Genomic DNA, 10,395 nt, shown 5'->3' on the forward strand with positions numbered 1-10,395 from the left:
CGAATCTCTGTAGCTCAACATGGGTAGGTGATACCACATACGTGAACACCATAGCTCAGCATTGGTAGGTCAAGTCCATCTCGAAACTCTGTAGCTCAGCATGGGTTGGTGATACCACGTACGTGAACACCATTATTCAGCATGGGTAGGCCAAGTACACCTCGAAACTCTGTAGCTCAGGATGGCAGGTGACACCACGTACGTGAACACCATAGCTCAGCATGGGTTGGTGAAGTCCACCTCGAAACTCTGTAGCTCAGCAAGGGTTGGTGATACCACATACGTTAACACCATAGCTCAACATGGGTAGGTCAAGTCCACCTCGAAACTCTGTAGCTCAGCATGGGTAGGTGATACCACATACGTGAACACCATTGTTCAGCATGGGTTGGTCAAGTCCACCTCGAAACTCTGTAGCTCAGCAAGGGTTGGTGATACCACGTACGTGAACACCATTGTTCAGCATGGGTTGGTCAAGTCCACCTCGAAACTCTGTAGCTTAGCATGGCAGGTGACACCACGTACGTGAACACCATAGCTCAGCATGGGTTGGTGAAGTCCACCTCGAAACTCTGTAGCTCAGCAAGGGTTGGAGATACCACATACGTCAACATCATTGCTCAGCATGGGTTGGTGAAGTCCGTCTCGAAACTCTGTAGCTCAGTAAGGGTTGGTGATACCACATACGTTAACACCATAGCTCAACATGGGTAGGTCAAGTCCACCTCGAAAGTCTGTAGCTCAGCATGGGTTGGTGATACCACATACGTGAACACCATTGTTCAGCATGGGTTGGTCAAGTCCACCTCGAAACTCTGTAGCTCAGCATGGCAGGTGATACCACGTACGTGAACACCATAGCTCAGCATGGGTTGGTGAAGACCAACTCGAAACTCTGTAGCTCAGCATGGGTTGGTGATACCACATACGTTAACACCATAGCTCAGCATGGGTTGGTCAAGTCCAACTCGAAACTCTGTAGCTCAGCAAGGGTTGGTGATACCACATACGTTAACACCATAGCTCAGCATGGGTAGGTCAAGTCCACCTCGAAACTCTGTAGCTCAACAAGGGTTGGTGATACCACATACGTCAACATCATTGCTCAGCATAGGTTGGTGAAGTCCAACGCCTAAACTCTCTAACTGAGTATGGATAGGTGAAATGAAGTATCTCAAAACTGCATAGCAAAGTGGATAGGTGCTGTCAGGTATCTGAATACTGTACCTCAACATGGGTAGGTGATATCAAATGTCTCAACTAGGACTGTTAGGGGATATCAATTATCTCAACTCTTAAGCTCAACATAGGAGAACTCTACTATCGTAACACTGAACCTTAACTTAGGCTGTGATATCCAGTACCTTAGTTATGTTGCTCAACATGGGTCAAGACGTGATAAGGTAATTCTACGACGATGTTGTGTTGTCCATAGTCGGTTTACTCTTGACTATTGATGGAGATGGACCTCCTATGTGTGTCACTTGCGATGAAGCGTTCACCATCAAGCATATACTGCTTGACTGTGTGGCAGTTTCAAATGCAAGGGATTCACATTATCAAGCGATAAATCTGAAAGATTTGTTTTCCCGCTTGAGCGGGCATCTCATTGTGAACTACCTAAGGGAAGTTGACCTGTATCATAAATTGTAACTATGTAATGTGAATGACGGATTGCATGTTTTTTCTAAAAATTTGTGCTATGACGTTGTCTGTTGGCCAATAATAATGCCATGAATAAATATGTTATTTTTAAAAACCCAACTCCTTTAAGCTTTGTACTTAAAATGACCATGTGTACAGACTTGGTCTCGTCGCTATATGGCTGAAGTAATGCCGATGTGACGTAACACTCAACTCAACTCAGTATGGGTAGGTGTTGTTGAGTATCAACTTGAGTAGGTAATATTCAATATGTCAACTACGACATCCCTGAGTTATCCTTAGAACGTCGTAATTTTGGAATTTGTTTCAATATTCTATTCCCCAATGTTTGTAGATTCGTCGTGGTCGCTAGTGACTACATTTTCCCTGCGCTTGATAACCCGACCGGTTACCACATGAACAAAGAGAAACTTGGCTCCATCGCTGACAAGTACATGGAGCAGTTTTACTGGGTAAGTATCAGTCTGGTCGTCGTTTGCTCGTGCCATTTCTGCCAGGGGAGCAGTGGCTCCATATTGTATCCATTGCAACAAGGATTGGTTTCACAGATTGAATCGAACCCGTGTCTTCGGGGAACTCATTGTCCGCTAGACATGGCATTCTAGCGGTAACATCACAGTTAACAAATGGGGCGGTGGGGTAGTTCAGTGGTTGAAGGGTTCGCTCCTCACTCTGACAACCAAGTTCGATTCCCCACATGGGTACATTGTGTGAAGCCCATTCCTGATGTCCCCCGCCGTGATATTGCTAAAAGCGGCATAAAACCCAACTCATTCACTCACTCAGTGAACAAATCAACACAGCCTATAGGGGCATCCTTCATGCTGTCAGGTTACATTGGGATCGGGTAGTCAGACTCGCTGACTTGGTTGATGCAGGTTATTATATTCCAGTTACGTAGATCGATGATCATTATATCAATCACTACATTGCCTATTCCAGACTCGACAAATTAAAACAGCATGGTAAAAATCCTATCCGGGTTAGAATTGGGGCCGTGGTACAAAGCAACCTTAGCGCTTCGCCAGTCGTAAGTCTATGTTAAGTCATGGGAGTTACGATCACCTTAGCGCAAAGATCGTTTTGTACAACGGCACCCTGATCTCTAGCAACCCATGTTTGTCGTTAATGATATCAATCACTGGATTATCCGGTCCAGATTCATTCACTTAAGGACGCTGCCATGCGCAAGGTTAACACGTCTCTCAACTTCAATTTGAAAGCACGGCAGGGCTGCAATCAACATTAGATTGTCGTAAAAAGCAACCAAGATGGATCTGTTGTGTGGCTGGTGACTTGGTTAACTCCGCATTTCTTATCGATGGGGAGGTGGGGTTGCCTAGTGGTTAAAGCATTCGCTCGTCACGCCGAAGGCCCGGGTTCGAATCCCCCCATGGGTATAATGTGTGAAGCTCATTTCTGGTGTCCCTCGTCCTGATATTGCTGAAATATTGCTAAAAGCGGCATAAAACCATACTCACCCACTCTTATTGCAAGTCGTTCGATTGATTACAGGCCACGGTGAGAGTGTGAACGATGCAAATTATGCTAAATGAAACGCCCGTCAGCAATACTGCGCATATACTTTCAGCTGAAGTCCAACCTGCAGAGGTTAATCCAAGCAGTAACACCGGGCGTGAATAGCAGTTGGGACCACGTCGCGCTTCTCAGTCACTCTGCCGGGGCCGACGCTATGTTGAAGATGACGGAGAGAAACCATACCTTGTTCCAGGTACGGCATTTATGTCTAAACTATGGTATCCTAGAAGGGCCATTGTCGCACTTTGCTTAGTTTTGACACTGTTTGCTTGTTTTTGCAACTAGGTGACAGCGCGATAATGTCCCTTTTAGAACTTCATGTACCAAACGGCTGTTGGCGTTTGTGGCTGAGTTTCTTCCCTTCGTGGAACAACGACATCAGGTTACATCGGGATCGGGTGGTCAGGCTCGCTGATTTGGTTGATGCATGTTATTTTATTCCAGTTGCGTATAGATCGATGTGCATGATGTCAATCACTAGATGGCCTTTTCCAGACTCGACAAATTAAAACACCAAGGTAAAAGCCCTAATGGACCCGTGAAGATCTTGCGAAACTGAACTGACAAAACCTAGTTTTGACACGTTTTGCTAGTTTTTGTGAGGACGACGGTATGGCAACGCATCAATGCCCCTTTTAGGATTCCAATACAAAGTCGGACTACATATAAAACACCATGACTGACTTAACTAATGCAAATCCTCGTATTTCAATTCGGTAGATAGATGCTAGTGATATCAATCACGGGATTGTCTGGTCCAAACTCGATTATTAACAAACCGACCTCATATAGATAGAATAGTGCAGGGTGCAGCGTGAAACAACAAATATCACTTAAATATGTTCTAGTGTTGCTTGTTTGGTTGTAATTGTTCGGTGTGAACCATTGTTTCAGGCTGTCGTGTTTTGGGAACCCTTCAGTTATCAGTTCACGACAAAGACCAACTACTCCCTCCCAGCTCTCATCACGGGGACGCAGCTGTCCACGAAGAGGACGATCATCGTCCCATGCATCATCCCTGGTTTCGGCTACATCCGCTTCTACGACATGTGGGGGGAACCTCCTAAAGTGCTCGTGGACGCCAAGGTGAATAAGCTCAACTTACCTTCACTTTAATAGATGCTGCCACTAACGCCACATCTCTATCTACTGCTGCTCCTACTACCGTACCTCCTAATGCTGCTACTACCACAGCCCTTACTACTACACGGGTGACCCATGAAGATACGAGTTAAAAGTGGTCTCCAGTAACCCATGCTTGTCATAAGAGGCGACTAACGGGATCGAGTGGTCAGACTCGCTGACTTGGTTGACACATTTCATCGTATCCCAAATTGCGTAGTATAACGATGCTCATGATGTTGATGACTGGATTGTCGTGTCCAAGCTCGATTATTTACAGACCACCGCCATATAGCTGGGATATTGCTGAGTGCGGCGTAAAACTAAACTCACTCACTACTACCACACACCCTACTACTACACAGGTATATGTTCTACAAAGCGGTCCAAGCCCTACGACCTTGTAAGTGTATGCTAAAGTATGGGAATTAGATCACCTTCGCATAGACCAACATCTAGTCACTGAAATGAACATATTTTACAGAAGAAAATGTTTTTCTATGTTATACTGATAGAATATAATAAAAGGGGGCCTATGGATGATTTTCAGAAACTGAATCTTACATTGGTTTAGCCCACCGAAATATAATGCCGCAGTTTAACATGAACCCCATCAATGTAAACTGTTTCGTTTGGAACAACGTCTGGATTAACCAGGTTTCATTGTTTATGAGTTTGGGTGCCTCCTCTGGAACAGTGTCATGGGAATTCTGTGTTAGACCAATCTCCCAAAACCTGTACTGGTCCACCAAAACATGCCACCTGATATACAGGGGTAACTTGGTTTACTGAATAGTATGGCAACCTTGCCACGCTGATAGTTGTTCATAATATCAACCACCAGGTCCAATCAATGTCAATCAGCGCCGTCATATAATTTGAATAAACCCATGAAGAATTGGTCTTCTGTAACCCATGCTTGTCGTAAGAGGCGACTAACAGGATGGGGTGGTCAGGCTCATAGACTTGGTTGACATATATCATCATATCCCAATTTTGTATATTGATGCTCATGCTGTTGATCACTGGATTGTCCAGCGCGGACTCGATTATTTACAGACAGCCACCATATAGCTGGAATATTGCTGAGTTTGTGTAAAACTAAACTCACTCCCTCACTATAATTTGAGTATAACTGAAGGAAGTGTTCAACAACAAAGACAAACAACCTATCCTATAATGTTGGTATTTCTCCACAGTCTGTATCGATACCAAGACGTGTCTGGGAGGTAACGCCTCCATGATCCCAGCTTACCACCAGTACACCCAGGGAATAACATCTGCCTTCCTCATCGTTTATATCCAGGGCTTCTCCCAAACCATCAACTACGTCATCGACCAGACAAAGATACCACTACCTCTTGATGAGTTTAAATATAACATGTCAGCGCCATCCTTTAAACACTGGCCTCTACCATAGGGCAGACTGCTTTTTATCCCCTTTGTCCTGCATTTCAAGTGAGAAAAATTGACAAGATAAGAAAATAAGACATTGTCTATTGATGTATATATGAATGTGTATACTGTGTTCATTTAGAAAGTCTTTTTGTAAATATATACTATTGATCACTATTGATCTACATAAGTGTTTTAGCGTATATTTTCCACTTGGGGTCAATTTTTGTATCCTGACAGAGGGTAACATTTATTAAAAATGGTTCATGATTATGTCACTGACACAGGTGGAATAATGGTGAAAGCACTCACTGAAAAGAGTGTGTGTGAGTGAGTGAGTGAGAGTGAATGAGTGTTTAGTTTTATGCGGCTTTTAGCAATATTCCTACAATATCATATGGAGGACACCAGGAATGGGCTTCACACATTGTACCCATGTGGGGAATCAAACCTGGGTCTTTGGCGTGAAGAGCGAACTCTTTAACCACTGGGCTACCCCACCGCCGCTCTCACTGAAAACAAGAAGCAGAGTGATGGTGTAGTTGTTTTATTGACTATCATTCCTTACTATCAGAGTAAGCATCATTACAATTATGCAGACAATTACAGAGTGATCACTTCAGCATCACAGCAACATGGCCAGGCATATGGTCACTTGAACCATGTATGCTGAGACTGAACATGGATTGTATTCTTTCTGACATGACAGACTAATAAATCAACACATTGCCATTGCAAATCCAGAATACAACTACCCAGATGCTTTAATATACATTTTCTAAAATTTATCATGCACTACATAGGTCGTCTGGGTGCAGAGAAGCACTGCAGCTATCGCAAAGTAGTCTTACAGCATAGGAGTGATAGCACTATTATTACTTTCTGCATGTAGGTCCTATGAGGCAAGCACAACAGTTTATCCTGAAAATACAGGCACCTGTTTAAAGGGTTCTTTCATTCGACTTAAGATCTGGGTTCACTCCTCACATAGGTAAATCATACGAAGACTATTCTTGGTGTCCCCTAGTTCTTGAAAATTTCTGAAACCATTATTGCTCTACAGTTCAAATAACAGAATTTTCAAGTGTTTTGAACCTCTTTTCATATTCCCACTAACTCACTAACAGGTAACATTAGTGTGTCAAACTTAAATGGAACAATTTTCATAAATATCCCGGATCTATTCGAAAATGCAGGAAGTTCGGAAGTTGGCTATGAAGTTACGTCACCACTCTCATCCCTCCTATAGCTAACAAAGCACAGAATGTCTCTCGCTCACTAAAGCTTTTTGATTGGATAGCTATTTTCATCATTGTGCTGTCCGCCTGTCAGTCTGGTATTTCAGCTTATTTATCAAAACACACTGGAAACATAATGTAGTGAAAAGTCGAGGATAGTATTCAATATGGACATTAATTAATTCTTTAGCCCATAAAACCAGACTAGAGATCACGTGACACTTGCCTGAGTCACCTGACTCCGTATCTGTGTGATACAATGCATCGTGTCGATAAACCGATAAACAGTCTTTGCTCTCGATAGCAAACATGAAGTCAACCGCTCTGATCCTCGTGTGCGTCACCATCGCTACAGGTGAGATATTCGAAATGTGCTATTAATCCGATTACTCAGTAAGGTCAGTGGTCGAAGTAAAAATTATAATGTTTGATTTAAGAACATTTACGAAGCATTGGATTGGGTGAAATTAATAAACTAGGAGATGAAAACGTCAAAGACGCTTTTCTTTCGAAATTGACCAGATACTTTTACATTTTTCATATTTTACGAAATGAGGTGAGGTGAGGTGAAATTGGGTTTAACGTCGTGCTTGAGAATATTTCGCTCATATGACGACGTTCATGCGTGTGTATGTGTATGTGCGGCTGCTTGTACTAGCCCAGACTTAAGCTGGTTTTATAGTGATAGCTCACTGAGATACCATGCCGCAGTGAAGGCTGAATACCCCACTCAGACACAGTATACTGACTCCGAGCCGACCAGTACTTGTTGTACCCATTAATGCCGAGCGCCAGGCAGGGACCAACAAGTACCATATTTTAACGTCTTTTGGTATGACTCGGTCGGAGATCGAACCCGCGACCTTCCACTCTCCGGGCGGATGCTCTAACCACTACACCACGGAGGCGGTCTTTTAAAAAATGAAGTTAATTAACATGGTCTTAAGATTTTCAATGTAAGTACCTTTTTGGTTGACGGATTCCTTCGTTTCATTGTGTAGTGATACGTGTCGTTTTTACGGAATATTTAACACACCTGAACGTGACATTCTTTATTAATTGATATTGGTCAACATGCGGACTCGATGACATGAGTGAGTGAGTTTAATTTTACGCCGCTTTTAGAAATATTCCAGCAATATCATGGCATCGGGACACCAGAAATGGGCTTCACACATTGTACCCATGTGTGAAATCGAACCCGAGTCTTCGGAGTGACGAGCGAACGCTTTAACCAGTAGGCTACCCCACCGCCCTAATGATATGAAACGGGTTACCCAGTTGGAGTTATGTGCCGTATGAGGGCCAGGATCCTGTGATCTTGTTTTCGAATCCACTTTTCGCCAGATTATGAACCAAACTGTAAACCTGTTTTTTTCAAAAATCATCAGCAGTTTCATTTCACACTGAACTAAATCTTCATAATATGGCTGAAATACGGCGTAAAGCACTCATCAACAAACGACCATTATTAAGTCTGGTCACGAGTATATTACTGAATGCACTGCAGGCCTGTATGTCGACCACGGTGATCCATACAAATCCGGCACGTTGACAACGGGGAAAGTCGTCGTTACCGTCCTCGAAGACAAGAGCCCCCTGCATGCCGTCGCCTACTACCCTAACGTCACCGGGGACTACGGCGTTGTCTTCTTTATCCCGGACTGGACGGTGTTATTCTCAGCGAGTTCTACTCCGAGTGTCTCACTGCAATAGCTCAGCATGGGTAGGTCAAGTCAGTCTTGAAACTGTATTAAACACGGCATGGGCAGGTGATACCACATACGTCAACACCATAGCTCAGCATGGGTAGGTCAAGTCCACCTCGAAACTCTGTTGCTCAGCAAGGGTTGGTGATACCACATACGTCAACATCATTGTTCAGCATGGGTAGGTCAAGTCCAACTCGAAACTCTGTAGGTCAGCAAGGGTTGGTGATACCACATACGTCAACATCATTGCTCAGCATGGGTTGGTGAAGTCCAACGCCTAAACTCTCTAACTGAGCATGGGTAGGTGATATGAAGTATCTCAAAACTGCATATCAAAGTGGATAGGTGCTGTCAGGTATCTGAACACTGTACCTCAACAACAAGGGTAGGTGATATCAAATGTCTCAACTAGGGACTGTTAGGGGATATCAATTATCTCAACTCTAAAGCTCAACATATGAGAACTCAACTATCGTTACACTGTACCTTAACTTAGGGGTGTGATATCCAGAACCTTAGTTATGTTGCTCAACATGGGCCACGACATGATAAGGTAATGTTGTGTTGCCCATAGTCGGTTTACTCATGACTATTGATGGAGATGGACCACCTATGTGTGTCACTTGCGATGAAGCGTTCACCATCAAGCATATACTGCTTGACTGTGTGGACGTTTCAGGTTCAAGGGATTCACATTACCAAGCGATAAATCTGAAAGATCTGTTTTCCCGCTTGAGCGGGCATCTCATTGTGAACTACCTAAGGGAAGTTGACCTGTATCATAAATTGTAACTATGTAATGTGAATGACGGATTGCATGTTTTTTTATAAAACCCTTGTGCTATGACGTTGTCTGTTTGTCATGAATGCCATGAATAAATATGTTATTTTTAAAAACCCAACTCCTTTAAGCTTTGTGCCAAAATGACCATGTGTACAGACTTGGTCTCGTCGCTATATGGCTGAAGTTATGCCGATGTGACGTCACACTCAACTCAACTCAGTATGGGTAGGTGTTGAGAATCAACTTGAGTAGGTAATATTCAATATGTCAACTACGACATCCCTGAGTTATCCTTAGAACGTCGTAATTTTGGAATTTGTTTCAATATTCTATTCCCCAATGTTTGTAGATTCGTCGTGGTCGCTAGTGACTACATTTTTCCTGCGCTTGATAACCCGTCCGGTAACCACATGAACAAAGAGAAACTTGGCTCCATCGCTGACAAGTACATGGAGCAGTTTTACTGGGTAAGTATCAGTCTGGTCGTCGTCTCGCTCGTGCCATTTCTGCCAGGGGAGCAGTGGCTCCATATTGTATCCATTGCAACAAGGATTGGTTTCACAGATTGAATCGAACCCGTGTCTTCGGGGAACTCATTGTCCGCTAGACATGGCATTCTAGCGGTAACATCACAGTTAACAAATGGGGCGGTGGGGTAGTTCAGTGGTTGAAGGGTTCGCTCCTCACTCTGACAACCAAGTTCGATTCCCCACATGGGTACATTGTGTGAAGCCCATTCCTGATGTCCCCCGCCGTGATATTGCTAAAAGCGGCATAAAACCCAACTCATTCACTCACTCAGTGAACAAATCAACACAGCCTATAGGGGCATCCTTCATGCTGTCAGGTTACATTGGGATCGGGTAGTCAGACTCGCTGACTTGGTTGATGCAGGTTATTATATTCCAGTTACGTAGATCGATGATCATTATATCAATCA

Source organism: Haliotis rubra, unplaced genomic scaffold (assembly GCF_003918875.1).
Source record: "Haliotis rubra isolate DU_JTF1 unplaced genomic scaffold, ASM391887v1 Scf29, whole genome shotgun sequence".
Classification (NCBI taxonomy): domain Eukaryota; kingdom Metazoa; phylum Mollusca; class Gastropoda; order Lepetellida; family Haliotidae; genus Haliotis; species Haliotis rubra.